A 14,272-nucleotide genomic window follows, 5' to 3' on the forward strand; every position below is an offset into this window, starting at 1 on the left:
ATTCTTCATATGAAACAGTCCTGTGTCATCTGTTTCCATAGTGTAGTGGTTATCACGTTTATCTCACACACGAAAGGTCCCCTGTTCGAAACTGGGTGGAAACAATCCATACTCCTTTTTGATTTGCTGTAATAAACTGCATCACCAAAACCATTTAAATTAGAGCTACTGCCCGTCAGGGAATTGAACGCGGTCTTCCGCGTGACAGGCGGAGATACTGTCCACTATACTAACGAGGATCACAGTCTTTCAATAAGCTCTATGTGCCAAAACACCAGCCATGCTGTCAGTTAGCTGGCATGAAATTCTTCATATGAAACAGTCCTGTGTCATCTGTTTCCATAGTGTAGTGGTTATCACGTTCGTCTCACACACGAAAGGTCCCCTGTTCGAAACTTGGTGGAAAAAATCCTGACTCCTTTTTGATTTGCTGTAATAAATTGCATCACCAAAATCATTTAAATGAGAGCTACTCCCCGTCAGGGAATTGAACCCTGGTCTTTCGCGTGACAGGCGGAGATACTGTCCACTATACTAACGAGGAATGGAGTCTTTCAAGAAGCTTTAACTGCCAAAACACAGGCCATGCTATCAGTTAGCTGGCATGAAATTCTTCATATGAAACAGTCCTGTGTCATCTGTTTCCATAGTGTAGTGGTTATCACGTTCGTCTCACACACGAAAGGTCCCCTGTTCGAAACTTGGTGGAAAAAATCCTGACTCCTTTTTGATTTGCTGTAATAAATTGCATCACCAAAATCATTTAAATGAGAGCTACTCCCCGTCAGGGAATCGAACCCTGGTCTTCCGCGTGACAGGCGGAGATACTGTCCACTATACTAACAAGGAACACAGTCTTTCAAGAAGCTCTACGAGCCAAAACACAAGCCATGCTATCAGTTAGCTGGCATGAAATTCTTCATATTAAACAGTACAGTGTCATCTGTTTCCATAGTGTAGTGGTTATCACGTTCGTCTCACACACGAAAGGTCCCCAGTTCGAAACTGGGTGGAAACAAACCTTACTCCTTTCTGATTTGCTGAAAAAACTGCACCAACAAAATCATTTAAATAAGAGCTACTCCCCGTCAGGGAATCTAACCCTGGTCTTCCGCGTGACAGGCGGAGAAACTGTCCACTATACTAACGAGGAATGGAGTCTTTCAAGAACCTTTAACTGCCAAAACACCGGCCATGCTATCAGTTAGCTGGAATGACATCCTTCATATGAAACAGTCCTGTGTCATCTGTTTCAATAGTGTAGTGGTTATCACGTTCGTCTAACACACGAAAGGTCCCCAGTTCGAAACTAGGTGGAAACAAGCCTTACTCCTTTTTGATTTGCTGAAAAAACTGCATCACAAAAACCATTTCAATTAGAGCTACTGCCCGTCAGGGAATCTAACCCTGGGCTTCTGCGTGACAGGCGGAGTTACTGTCCACGATACTAACGAGGAATGGAGTCTTTCAAGAAGCTTTAACTGCCAGAACACAGGCCATGCTATCAGTTAGCTGGAATGAAATTCTTCATATGAAACAGTCCTGTGTCATCTGTTTCCATAGTGTAGTGGTTATCACGTTCGTCTCACACACGAAAGGTCCCCTGTTCGAAACTTGGTGGAAAAAATCCTGACTCCTTTTTGATTTGCTGAAATAAATTGCATCACCAAAATCATTTAAATGAGAGCTACTCCCCGTCAGGGAATCGAACCCTGGTCTTCCGCGTGACAGGCGGAGATACTGTCCACTATACTAACGAGGAACACAGTCTTTCAAGAAGCTCTACGAGCCAAAACACAAGCCATGCTATCAGTTAGCTGGCATGAAATTCTTCATATGAGACAGTACAGTGTCATCTGTTTCCATAGTGTAGTGGTTATCACGTTCGTCTCACACACGAAAGGTCCCCAGTTCGAAACTGGGTGGAAACAAACCTTACTCCTTTCTGATTTGCTGAAAAAACTGCACCAACAAAATCATTTAAATAAGAGCTACTCCCTGTCAGGGAATCTAACCCTGGGCTTCTGCGTGACAGGCGGAGTTACTGTCCACTATACTAACGAGGAATGGAGTCTTTCAAGAAGCTTTAACTCCCAAAACACAGGCCATGCTATCAGTTAGCTGGCATGAAATTCTTCATATGAAACAGTCCTGTGTCATCTGTTTCCATAGTGTAGTGGTTATCACGTTTATCTCACACACGAAAGGTCCCCTGTTCGAAACTGGGTGGAAACAATCCATACTCCTTTTTGATTTGCTGTAATAAACTGCATCACCAAAACCATTTAAATTAGAGCTACTGCCCGTCAGGGAATTGAACGCGGTCTTCCGCGTGACAGGCGGAGATACTGTCCACTATACTAACGAGGATCACAGTCTTTCAATAAGCTCTATGTGCCAAAACACCAGCCATGCTGTCAGTTAGCTGGCATGAAATTCTTCATATGAAACAGTCCTGTGTCATCTGTTTCCATAGTGTAGTGGTTATCACGTTCGTCTAACACACGAGAGGTCCCCAGTTCGAAACTGGGTGGAAACAAACCTTACTCTTTTCTGATTTGCTGAAAAAACTGCACCAACAAAATCATTTAAATAAGAGCTACTCCCTGTCAGGGAATCTAACCCTGGGCTTCTGCGTGACAGGCGGAGTTACTGTCCACGATACTAACGAGGAATGGAGTCTTTCAAGAAGCTTTAACTGCCAGAACACAGGCCATGCTATCAGTTAGCTGGAATGAAATTCTTCATATGAAACAGTCCTGTGTCATCTGTTTCCATAGTGTAGTGGTTATCACGTTCGTCTCACACACGAAAGGTCCCCTGTTTGAAACTTGGTGGAAAAAATCCTGACTCCTTTTTGATTTGCTGTAATAAATTGCATCACCAAAATCATTTAAATGAGAGCTACTCCCCGTCAGGGAATCGAACCCTGGTCTTCCGCGTGACAGGCGGAGATACTGTCCACTATACTAACGAGGAACACAGTCTTTCAAGAAGCTCTACGAGCCAAAACACAAGCCATGCTATCAGTTAGCTGGCATGAAATTCTTCATATGAGACAGTACAGTGTCATCTGTTTCCATAGTGTAGTGGTTATCACGTTCGTCTCACACATGAAAGGTCCCCAGTTCGAAACTGGGTGGAAACACACCTTACTCCTTTCTGATTTGCTGAAAAAACTGCACCAACAAAATCATTTAAATAAGAGCTACTCCCTGTCAGGGAATCTAACCCTGGCCTTCTGCGTGACAGACGGAGTTACTGTCCACTATACTAACGAGGAATGGAGTCTTTCAAGAAGCTTTAACTGCCAAAACAAAGGCCATGCTATCAGTTAGCTGGCATGAAATTCTTCATATGAAACAGTCCTGTGTCATCTGTTTCCATAGTGTAGTGGTTATCACGTTTATCTCACACACGAAAGGTCCCCTGTTCGAAACTGGGTGGAAACAATCCATACTCCTTTTTGATTTGCTGTAATAAACTGCATCACCAAAACCATTTAAATTAGAGCTACTGCCCGTCAGGGAATTGAACGCGGTCTTCCGCGTGACAGGCGGAGATACTGTCCACTATACTAACGAGGATCACAGTCTTTCAATAAGCTCTATGTGCCAAAACACCAGCCATGCTGTCAGTTAGCTGGCATGAAATTCTTCATATGAAACAGTCCTGTGTCATCTGTTTCCATAGTGTAGTGGTTATCACGTTCGTCTCACACACGAAAGGTCCCCTGTTCGAAACTTGGTGGAAAAAATCCTGACTCCTTTTTGATTTGCTGTAATAAATTGCATCACCAAAATCATTTAAATGAGAGCTACTCCCCGTCAGGGAATTGAACCCTGGTCTTTCGCGTGACAGGCGGAGATACTGTCCACTATACTAACGAGGAATGGAGTCTTTCAAGAAGCTTTAACTGCCAAAACACAGGCCATGCTATCAGTTAGCTGGCATGAAATTCTTCATATGAAACAGTCCTGTGTCATCTGTTTCCATAGAGTAGTGGTTATCACGTTCGTCTCACACACGAAAGGTCCCCAATTAGAAACTGGGTGGAAACAAACCCTACTCCTTTTTGATTTGCTGTAATAAACTGCATCACAAAAACCATTTCAATTAGAGCTACTCCCCGTCAGGGAATCGAACCCAGGTCTTCCGCGTGACGGGCGGAGATACTGTCCACTATACTAACGAGGAACACGGTCGTTCAAGAAGCTCTACGAGCCAAAACACAAGCCATGCTATCAGTTAGCTGGCATGAAATTCTTCATATTAAAACAGTCCTGTGTCATCTGTTTCCATAGTGTAGTGGTTATCACGTTCGTCTCACACACGAAAGGTCCCCTGTTCGAAACTTGGTGGAAAAAATCCTGACTCCTTTTTGATTTGCTGTAATAAATTGCATCACCAAAATCATTTAAATGAGAGCTACTCCCCGTCAGGGAATCGAACCCTGGTCTTCCGCGTGACAGGCGGAGATACTGTCTACTATACTAACGAGAAATGGAGTCTTTCAAGAAGCTTTAACTGCCAAAACACAGGCCATGCTATCAGTTAGCTGGCATGAAATTCTTCATATGAAACAGTCCTGTGTCATCTGTTTCCATAGTGTAGTGGTTATCACGTTCGTCTCACACACGAAAGGTCCCCTGTTCGAAACTTGGTGGAAAAAATCCTGACTCCTTTTTGATTTGCTGTAATAAATTGCATCACCAAAATCATTTAAATGAGAGCTACTCCCCGTCAGGGAATCGAACCCTGGTGTTCCGCGTGACAGGCGGAGATACTGTCCACTATACTAACAAGGAACACAGTCTTTCAAGAAGCTCTACGAGCCAAAACACAAGCCATGCTATCAGTTAGCTGGCATGAAATTCTTCATATGAAACAGTACAGTGTCATCTGTTTCCATAGTGTAGTGGTTATCACGTTCGTCTCACACACGAAAGGTCCCCAGTTCGAAACTGGGTGGAAACAAACCTTACTCCTTTCTGATTTGCTGAAAAAACTGCACCAACAAAATCATTTAAATAAGAGCTACTCCCCGTCAGGGAATCTAACCCTGGGCTTCTGCGTGACAGGTGGAGTTACTGTCCACTATACTAACGAGGAATGGATTCTTTCAAGAAGCTTTAACTGCCAAAACACAGGCCATGCTATCAGTTAGCTGGCATGAAATTCTTCATATGAAACAGTCCTGTGTCATCTGTTTCCATAGTGTAGTGGTTATCACGTTCATCTCACACACGAAAGGTCCCCTGTTCAAAACTGGGTGGAAATAATCCATACTCCTTTTTGATTTGCTGTAATAAACTGCATCACCAAAATCATTTAAATTAGAGCAACTCTCTGTCAAGGAATCTAACCCTGGTCTTCCGCGTGACAGGCGGAGAAACTGTCCACTATACTAACGAGGAATGGAGTCTTTCAAGAACCTTTAACTGCCAAAACACCGGCCATGCTATCAGTTAGCTGGAATGACATCCTTCATATGAAACAGTCCTGTGTCATCTGTTTCAATAGTGTAGTGGTTATCACGTTCGTCTAACACACGAAAGGTCCCCAGTTCGAAACTAGGTGGAAACAAGCCTTACTCCTTTTTGATTTGCTGAAAAAACTGCACCAACAAAATCTTTCAGTAATTCCCCGTCAGCATGACATTCTTCATATGAAACAGTGCTGTGACATCTGTTTCCATAGTGTAGTGGTTATCACGTTTGTCTAACACACGAAAGGTCCCCAGTTCGAAACTGGATGGAAACAATCCCTACTCCTTTTTGATTTGCTGTAATAAACTGCATCACCAAAATCATTTAAATTAGAGCAACTCTCTGTCAGGGAATCTAACCCTGGGCTTCTGCGTGACAGGCGGAGATACTGTCCACTATACTACCGAGGAACACAGTCTTTCAAGCTCTACGTGCCAAAACACCAGCCATGCTATCACTTAGTTCGAAACTAGGTGGAAACAAACCTTACTCCTTTTTGATTTGCTGAAAAAACTGCACCAACAAAATCATTGAGTAATTCCCCGTCAGCATGACATTCTTCATATGAAACAGTGCTGTGACATCTGTTTCCATAGTGTAGTGGTTATCACGTTCGTCTAACACACGAGAGGTCCCCAGTTCGAAACTGGGTGGAAACAAACCTTACTCCTTTCTGATTTGCTGAAAAAACTGCACCAACAAAATCATTTAAATAAGAGCGACTCCCTGTCAGGGAATCTAACCCTGTGCTTCTGCGTGACAGGCGGAGTTACTGTCCACGATACTAACGAGGAATGGAGTCTTTCAAGAAGCTTTAACTGCCAGAACACCGGCCATGCTATCAGTTAGCTGGCATGAAATTCTTCATATGAAACAGTCCTGTGTCATCTGTTTCCATAGTGTAGTGGTTATCACGTTCGTCTCACACACGAAAGGTCCCCAGTTCGAAACTGGGTGGAAACAAACCTTACTCCTTTTTGATTTGCTGAAAAAACTGCACCAACAGAATCATTGAGTAATTCCCCGTCAGCATGACATTCTTCATATGAAACAGTCCTGTGTCATCTGTTTCCATAGTGTAGTGGTTATCACGTTCGTCTCACACACGAGAGGAAAAAACAACCCTGACTCCTTTTTGATTTGCTGTAATAAACTGCATCACCAAAATAAATTAGATAAGAGCTACTCCCCGTTAGGGAATCGAACCCTGGTCTTCCACGTGACAGGCGGAGATACTGTCCACTATACTAACGAGGAACACGGTCTTTCAAGAAGCTCTACGTGCCAAAACACAAGCCATGCTATCAGTTAGCTGGCATGAAATTCTTCATATGAAACAGGCCTGTGTCATGTGTTTCCATAGTGTAGTGGTTATCACGTTCATCTAACACACGAAAGGTCCCCAGTTCGAAACTGGGTGGAAACAAACCTTACTCCTTTTTGATTTGCTGAAAAAACTGCACCAACAAAATCATTGAGTAATTCCCCGTCAGCATGACATTCTTCATATGAAACAGTGCTGTGACATCTGTTTCCATAGTGTAGTGGTTATCACGTTTGTCTCACACACGAAAGGTCCCCATTCCGAAACTGGATCGAAACAATCCCTACTCCTTTTTGATTTGCTGTAATAAACTGCATCACCAAAATCATTTAAATTAGAGCAACTCTCTGTCAGGGAATCTAACCCTGGGCTTCTGCGTGACAGGCGGAGATACTGTCCACTATACTACCGAGGAACGCAGTCTTTCAAGCTCTACGTGCCAAAACACCAGCCATGCTATCAGTTAGCTGGCATGAAATTCTTCATATGAAACAGTCCTGTGTCATCTGTTTCCATAGTGTAGTGGTTATCACGTTCGTCTCACACACGAAAGGTCCCCTGTTCGAAACTTGGTGGAAAAAATCCTGACTCCTTTTTGATTTGCTGTAATAAATTGCATCACCAAAATCATTTAAATGAGAGCTACTCCCCGTCAGGGAATCGAACCCTGGTCTTCCGCGTGACAGGCGGAGATACTGTCCACTATACTAACGAGAAATGGAGTCTTTCAAGAAGCTTTAACTGCCAAAACACAGGCCATGCTATCAGTTAGCTGGCATGAAATTCTTCATATGAAACAGTCCTGTGTCATCTGTTTCCATAGTGTAGTGGTTATCACGTTCGTCTCACACACGAAAGGTCCCCTGTTCGAAACTTGGTGGAAAAAATCCTGACTCCTTTTTGATTTGCTGTAATAAATTGCATCACCAAAATCATTTAAATGAGAGCTACTCCCCGTCAGGGAATCGAACCCTGGTCTTCCGCGTGACAGGCGGAGATACTGTCCACTATAGTAACAAGGAACACAGTCTTTCAAGAAGCTCTACGAGCCAAAACACAAGCCATGCTATCAGTTAGCTGGCATGAAATTCTTCATATGAAACAGTACAGTGTCATCTGTTTCCATAGTGTAGTGGTTATCACGTTCGTCTCACACACGAAAGGTCCCCTGTTCGAAACTTGGTGGAAAAAATCCTGACTCCTTTTTGATTTGCTGTAATAAATTGCATCACCAAAATCATTTAAATGAGAGCTACTCCCCGTCAGGGAATCGAACCCTGGTCTTCCGCGTGACAGGCGGAGATACTGTCCACTATACTAACAAGGAACACAGTCTTTCAAGAAGCTCTACGAGCCAAAACACAAGCCATGCTATCAGTTAGCTGGCATGAAATTCTTCATATGAAACAGTACAGTGTCATCTGTTTCCATAGTGTAGTGGTTATCACGTTCGTCTCACACACGAAAGGTCCCCAGTTCGAAACTGGGTGGAAACAAACCTTACTCCTTTCTGATTTGCTGAAAAAACTGCACCAACAAAATCATTTAAATAAGAGCTACTCCCCGTCAGGGAATCTAACCCTGGGCTTCTGCGTGACAGGTGGAGTTACTGTCCACTATACTAACGAGGAATGGAGTCTTTCAAGAAGCTTTAACTGCCAAAACACAGGCCATGCTATCAGTTAGCTGGCATGAAATTCTTCATATGAAACAGTCCTGTGTCATCTGTTTCCATAGTGTAGTGGTTATCACGTTCATCTCACACACGAAAGGTCCCCTGTTCAAAACTGGGTGGAAATAATCCATACTCCTTTTTGATTTGCTGTAATAAACTGCATCACCAAAATCATTTAAATTAGAGCAACTCTCTGTCAAGGAATCTAACCCTGGTCTTCCGCGTGACAGGCGGAGAAACTGTCCACTATACTAACGAGGAATGGAGTCTTTCAAGAACCTTTAACTGCCAAAACACCGGCCATGCTATCAGTTAGCTGGAATGACATCCTTCATATGAAACAGTCCTGTGTCATCTGTTTCAATAGTGTAGTGGTTATCACGTTCGTCTAACACACGAAAGGTCCCCAGTTCGAAACTAGGTGGAAACAAGCCTTACTCCTTTTTGATTTGCTGAAAAAACTGCACCAACAAAATCACAGTAATTCCCCGTCAGCATGACATTCTTCATATGAAACAGTGCTGTGACATCTGTTTCCATAGTGTAGTGGTTATCACGTTTGTCTAACACACGAAAGGTCCCCAGTTCGAAACTGGATGGAAACAATCCCTACTCCTTTTTGATTTGCTGTAATAAACTGCATCACCAAAATCATTTAAATTAGAGCAACTCTCTGTCAGGGAATCTAACCCTGGGCTTCTGCGTGACAGGCGGAGATACTGTCCACTATACTACCGAGGAACACAGTCTTTCAAGCTCTACGTGCCAAAACACCAGCCATGCTATCACTTAGTTCGAAACTAGGTGGAAACAAACCTTACTCCTTTTTGATTTGCTGAAAAAACTGCACCAACAAAATCATTGAGTAATTCCCCGTCAGCATGACATTCTTCATATGAAACAGTGCTGTGACATCTGTTTCCATAGTGTAGTGGTTATCACGTTCGTCTAACACACGAGAGGTCCCCAGTTCGAAACTGGGTGGAAACAAACCTTACTCCTTTCTGATTTGCTGAAAAAACTGCACCAACAAAATCATTTAAATAAGAGCGACTCCCTGTCAGGGAATCTAACCCTGTGCTTCTGCGTGACAGGCGGAGTTACTGTCCACGATACTAACGAGGAATGGAGTTTTTCAAGAAGCTTTAACTGCCAGAACACAGGCCATGCTATCAGTTAGCTGGCATGAAATTCTTCATATGAAACAGTCCTGTGTCATCTGTTTCCATAGTGTAGTGGTTATCACGTTCGTCTCACACATGAAAGGTCCCCAGTTCGAAACTGGGTGGAAACAAACCTTACTCCTTTTTGATTTGCTGAAAAAACTGCACCAACAGAATCATTGAGTAATTCCCCGTCAGCATGACATTCTTCATATGAAACAGTCCTGTGTCATCTGTTTCCATAGTGTAGTGGTTATCACGTTCGTCTCACACACGAGAGGAAAAAACAACCCTGACTCCTTTTTGATTTGCTGTAATAAACTGCATCACCAAAATAATTTAGATAAGAGCTACTCCCCGTCAGGGAATCGAACCCTGGTCTTCCACGTGACAGGCGGAGATACTGTCCACTATACTAACGAGGAACACGGTCTTTCAAGAAGCTCTACGTGCCAAAACACAAGCCATGCTATCAGTTAGCTGGCATGAAATTCTTCATATGAAACAGGCCTGTGTCATGTGTTTCCATAGTGTAGTGGTTATCACGTTCGTCTAACACACGAAAGGTCCCCAGTTCGAAACTGGGTGGAAACAAACCCTACTCCTTTTTGATTTGCTGTAATAAACTGCATCACAAAAACCATTTAAATTAGAGCTACTCCCCGTCAGGGAATCGAACCCTGGTCTTCCGCGTGACAAGCGGAGATACTGTCCACTATACTAACGAGGAACACGGTCTATCATGAAGCTCTACGAGCCAAAACACAAGCCATGCTATCAGTTAGCTGGCATGAAATTCTTCATATGAAACAGTCCTGTGTCATCTGTTTCCATAGTGTAGTGGTTATCACGTTCGTCTCACACACGAAAGGTCCCCAGTTCGAAACTGGGTGGAAACAAACCTTTCTCCTTTCTGATTTGCTGAAAAAACTGCACCAACAAAATGATTTAAATAAGAGCTACTCCCCGTCAGGGAATCTAACCCTGGGCTTCTGCGTGACAGGCGGAGTTACTGTCCACTATAATAACGAGGAATGGAGTCTTTCAAGAAGCTTTAACTGCCAAAACACAGGCCATGCTATCAGTTAGCTGGCATGAAATTCTTCATATGAAACAGTCCTGTGTCATCTGTTTCCATAGTGTAGTGGTTTTCACGTTCGTCTAACACACGAAAGGTCCCCAGTTCGAAACTGGGTGGAAACAAACCTTACTCCTTTTTGATTTGCTGAAAAAACTGCACCAACAGAATCATTGAGTAATTCCCCGTCAGCATGACATTCTTCATATGAAACAGTCCTGTGTCATCTGTTTCCATAGTGTAGTGGTTATCACGTTCGTCTCACACACGAGAGGAAAAAACAACCCTGACTCCTTTTTGATTTGCTGTAATAAACTGCATCACCAAAATAATTCAGATAAGAGCTACTCCCCGTCAGGGAATCGAACCCTGGTCTTCCACGTGACAGGCGGAGATACTGTCCACTATACTAACGAGCAACACGGTCTTGCAAGAAGCTCTACGTGCCAAAACACAAGCCATGCTATCAGTTAGCTGGCATGAAATTCTTCATATGAAACAGGCCTGTGTCATGTGTTTCCATAGTGTAGTGGTTATCACGTTCGTCTAACACACGAAAGGTCCCCAGTTCGAAACTGGGTGGAAACAAACCCTACTCCTTTTTGATTTGCTGTAATAAACTGCATCACAAAAACCATTTAAATTTGAGCTACTCCCCGTCAGGGAATCGAACCCTGGTCTTCCGCGTGACAAGCGGAGATACTGTCCACTATACTAACGAGGAACACGGTCTATCATGAAGCTCTACGAGCCAAAACACAAGCCATGCTATCAGTTAGCTGGCATAAAATTCTTCATATGAAACAGTCTGTGTCATCTGTTTCCATAGTGTAGTGGTTATCACGTTCGTCTCACACACGAAAGGTCCCCAGTTCGAAACTGGGTGGAAACAAACCTTTCTCCTTTCTGATTTGCTGAAAAAACTGCACCAACAAAATCATTTAAATAAGAGCTACTCCCCGTCAGGGAATCTAACCCTGGGCTTCTGCGTGACAGGCGGAGTTACTGTCCACTATAATAACGAGGAATGGAATCTTTCAAGAAGCTTTAACTGCCAAAACACAGGCCATGCTATCAGTTAGCTGGCATGAAATTCTTCATATGAAACAGTCCTGTGTCATTTGTTTCCATAGTGTAGTTGTTATCACGTTCGTCTCACACACGAGAGGTCCCCAGTTCGAAACTGGGTGGAAACAAACCTTACTCCTTTCTGATTTGCTGAAAAAACTGCACCAACAAAATCATTTAAATAAGAGCGACTCCCTGTCAGGGAATCTAACCCTGTGCTTCTGCGTGACAGGCGGATTTACTGTCCACGATACTAACGAGGAATGGAGTCTTTCAAGAAGCTTTAACTGCCAGAACACAGGCCATGCTATCAGTTCGCTGGCATGAAATTCTTCATATGAAACAGTCCTGTGTCATCTGTTTCCATAGTGTAGTGGTTATCACGTTCGTCTCACACACGAAAGGTCCCCAATTTGAAACTGGGTGGAAACAAACACTACTCCTTTTTGATTTGCTGTAATAAACTGCATCACAAAAACCATTTCAATTATAGCTACTCCCCGTCAGGGAATCGAACCCAGGTCTTCCGTGTGACGGGCGGAGATACTGTCCACTATACTAACGAGGAACACGGTCTTTCAAGAAGCTCTACGAGCCAAAACACAAGCCATGCTATCAGTTAGCTGGCATGAAATTCTTCATATGAAACGGTCCTGTGTCATCTGTTTCCATAGTGTAGTGGTTATCACGTTCGTTTCACACACGAAAGGTCCCCAGTTCGAAACTGGGTGGAAACAAACCTTACTCCTTTTTGATTTGCTGAAAAAACTGCACCAACAAAATCATTTAAATAAGAGCTACTCCCCGTCAGGGAATCTAACCCTGGGCATCTGCGTGACAGGCGGAGATACTGTCCACTATACTAACGAGGAGTGGAGTCGTTCAAGAAGCTTTAACTGCCAAAACACAGGCCATGCTATCAGTTTGCTGGCATGAAATTCTTCATATTAAAACAGTCCTGTGTCATCTGTTTCCATAGTGTAGTGGTTATCACGTTCGTCTAACACACGAACGGTCCCCAGTTCGAAACTAGGTGGAAACAAACCTTACTCCTTTTTGATTTGCTGAAAAAACTGCACCAACAAAATCATTGAGTAATTCCCCGTCAGCATGACATTCTTCATATGAAACAGTGCTGTGATATCTGTTTCCATAGTGTAGTGGTTATCACGTTTGTCTCACACACGAAAGGTCCCCAGTTCGAAACTGGATGGAAACAATCCCTACTCCTTTTTGATTTGCTGTAATAAACTGCATCACCAAAATCATTTAAATTAGAGCAACTCTCTGTCAGGGAATCTAACCCTGGGCTTCTGCGTGACAGGCGGAGATACTGTCCACTATACTACCGAGGAACGCAGTCTTTCAAGCTCTACGTGCCAAAACACCAGCCATGCTATCACTTAGTTCGAAACTAGGTGGAAACAAACCTTACTCCTTTTTGATTTGCTGAAAAAACTGCACCAACAAAATCATTGAGTAATTCCCCGTCAGCATGACATTCTTCATATGAAACAGTGCTGTGACATCTGTTTCCATAGTGTAGTGGTTATCACGTTTGTCTAACACACGAGAGGTCCCCAGTTCGAAACTAGGTGGAAACAAACCTTACTCCTTTCTGATTTGCTGAAAAAACTGCACCAACAAAATCATTTAAGTAAGAGCGACTCCCTGTCAGGGAATTGGTGGAAAAAATCCTGACTCCTTCTTGATATGCTGTAATAAATTGCATCACCAAAATCATTTAAGTGAGAGCTACTCCCCGTCAGGGAATCGAACACTGGTCTTCCGCGTGACAGGCGGAGATACTGTCCACTATACTAACGAGGAACACAGTCTTTCAAGAAGCTCTACGAGGCCAAAACACAAGCCATGCTATCAGTTAGCTGGCATGAAATTCTTCATATGAGACAGTACAGTGTCATCTGTTTCCATAGTGTAGTTGTTATCACGTTCGTCTCACACACGAAAGGTCCCCAGTTCGAAACTGGGTGGAAACAAACCTTACTCCTTTCTGATTTGCTGAAAAAACTGCACCAACAAAATCATTTAAATAAGAGCTACTCCCCGTCAGGGAATCTAACCCTGGGCTTCTGCGTGACAGGTGGAGTTACTGTCCACTATACTAACGAGGAATGGAGTCTTTCAAGAAGCTTTAACTGCCAAAACACAGGCCATGCTATCAGTTAGCTGGCATGAAATTCTTCATATGAAACAGTCCTGTGTCATCTGTTTCCATAGTGTAGTGGTTATCACGTTCATCTCACACACGAAAGGTCCCCTGTTCGAAACTGCGTGGAAACAATCCATACTCCTTTTTGATTTGCTGTAATAAACTGCATCACCAAAACCATTTAAATTAGAGCTACTGCCCGTCAGGGAAGTGAACGCGGTCTTCCGCGTGACAGGCGGAGATACTGTCCACTATACTAACGAGGATCACAGTCTTTCAATAAGCTCTATGTGCCAAAACAC

General features: G+C 43.3%; 17 non-coding genes across 17 annotated transcripts; 13 read left to right on the top strand and 4 right to left on the bottom strand.

Annotated features, from left to right (window-relative positions):
* The first annotated feature begins 945 nt into the window (after positions 1-945).
* On the top strand, positions 946-1,018 carry trnav-cac (transfer RNA valine (anticodon CAC)). The gene has a single exon. It is a non-coding gene; the product is annotated as a tRNA-Val (tRNA).
* Positions 1,019-1,690: 672 nt separating this feature from the next.
* Positions 1,691-1,762, bottom strand: trnad-guc (transfer RNA aspartic acid (anticodon GUC)). Its single transcript has one exon. It is a non-coding gene; the product is annotated as a tRNA-Asp (tRNA).
* Positions 1,763-1,858: 96 nt separating this feature from the next.
* trnav-cac (transfer RNA valine (anticodon CAC)) lies at positions 1,859-1,931 on the top strand. Its single transcript has one exon. It is a non-coding gene; the product is annotated as a tRNA-Val (tRNA).
* A 535-nt stretch (positions 1,932-2,466) lies between these two features.
* Positions 2,467-2,539, top strand: trnav-aac (transfer RNA valine (anticodon AAC)). Its single transcript has one exon. It is a non-coding gene; the product is annotated as a tRNA-Val (tRNA).
* A 368-nt stretch (positions 2,540-2,907) lies between these two features.
* On the bottom strand, positions 2,908-2,979 carry trnad-guc (transfer RNA aspartic acid (anticodon GUC)). The gene has a single exon. It is a non-coding gene; the product is annotated as a tRNA-Asp (tRNA).
* Positions 2,980-4,904: 1,925 nt separating this feature from the next.
* Positions 4,905-4,977, top strand: trnav-cac (transfer RNA valine (anticodon CAC)). Its single transcript has one exon. It is a non-coding gene; the product is annotated as a tRNA-Val (tRNA).
* Positions 4,978-6,075: 1,098 nt separating this feature from the next.
* trnav-aac (transfer RNA valine (anticodon AAC)) lies at positions 6,076-6,148 on the top strand. The gene has a single exon. It is a non-coding gene; the product is annotated as a tRNA-Val (tRNA).
* A 231-nt stretch (positions 6,149-6,379) lies between these two features.
* On the top strand, positions 6,380-6,452 carry trnav-cac (transfer RNA valine (anticodon CAC)). The gene has a single exon. It is a non-coding gene; the product is annotated as a tRNA-Val (tRNA).
* Positions 6,453-8,236: 1,784 nt separating this feature from the next.
* trnav-cac (transfer RNA valine (anticodon CAC)) lies at positions 8,237-8,309 on the top strand. Its single transcript has one exon. It is a non-coding gene; the product is annotated as a tRNA-Val (tRNA).
* Positions 8,310-9,405: 1,096 nt separating this feature from the next.
* trnav-aac (transfer RNA valine (anticodon AAC)) lies at positions 9,406-9,478 on the top strand. The gene has a single exon. It is a non-coding gene; the product is annotated as a tRNA-Val (tRNA).
* Positions 9,479-10,172: 694 nt separating this feature from the next.
* trnav-aac (transfer RNA valine (anticodon AAC)) lies at positions 10,173-10,245 on the top strand. Its single transcript has one exon. It is a non-coding gene; the product is annotated as a tRNA-Val (tRNA).
* Positions 10,246-10,309: 64 nt separating this feature from the next.
* On the bottom strand, positions 10,310-10,381 carry trnad-guc (transfer RNA aspartic acid (anticodon GUC)). The gene has a single exon. It is a non-coding gene; the product is annotated as a tRNA-Asp (tRNA).
* Positions 10,382-10,477: 96 nt separating this feature from the next.
* trnav-cac (transfer RNA valine (anticodon CAC)) lies at positions 10,478-10,550 on the top strand. The gene has a single exon. It is a non-coding gene; the product is annotated as a tRNA-Val (tRNA).
* Positions 10,551-11,244: 694 nt separating this feature from the next.
* Positions 11,245-11,317, top strand: trnav-aac (transfer RNA valine (anticodon AAC)). Its single transcript has one exon. It is a non-coding gene; the product is annotated as a tRNA-Val (tRNA).
* A 64-nt stretch (positions 11,318-11,381) lies between these two features.
* Positions 11,382-11,453, bottom strand: trnad-guc (transfer RNA aspartic acid (anticodon GUC)). Its single transcript has one exon. It is a non-coding gene; the product is annotated as a tRNA-Asp (tRNA).
* A 95-nt stretch (positions 11,454-11,548) lies between these two features.
* Positions 11,549-11,621, top strand: trnav-cac (transfer RNA valine (anticodon CAC)). Its single transcript has one exon. It is a non-coding gene; the product is annotated as a tRNA-Val (tRNA).
* Positions 11,622-12,461: 840 nt separating this feature from the next.
* On the top strand, positions 12,462-12,534 carry trnav-cac (transfer RNA valine (anticodon CAC)). The gene has a single exon. It is a non-coding gene; the product is annotated as a tRNA-Val (tRNA).
* The last annotated feature ends 1,738 nt before the right edge of the window (positions 12,535-14,272 follow it).

Source organism: Hippocampus zosterae, chromosome 14 (genome assembly GCF_025434085.1).
Source record: "Hippocampus zosterae strain Florida chromosome 14, ASM2543408v3, whole genome shotgun sequence".
NCBI lineage: Eukaryota > Metazoa > Chordata > Actinopteri > Syngnathiformes > Syngnathidae > Hippocampus > Hippocampus zosterae.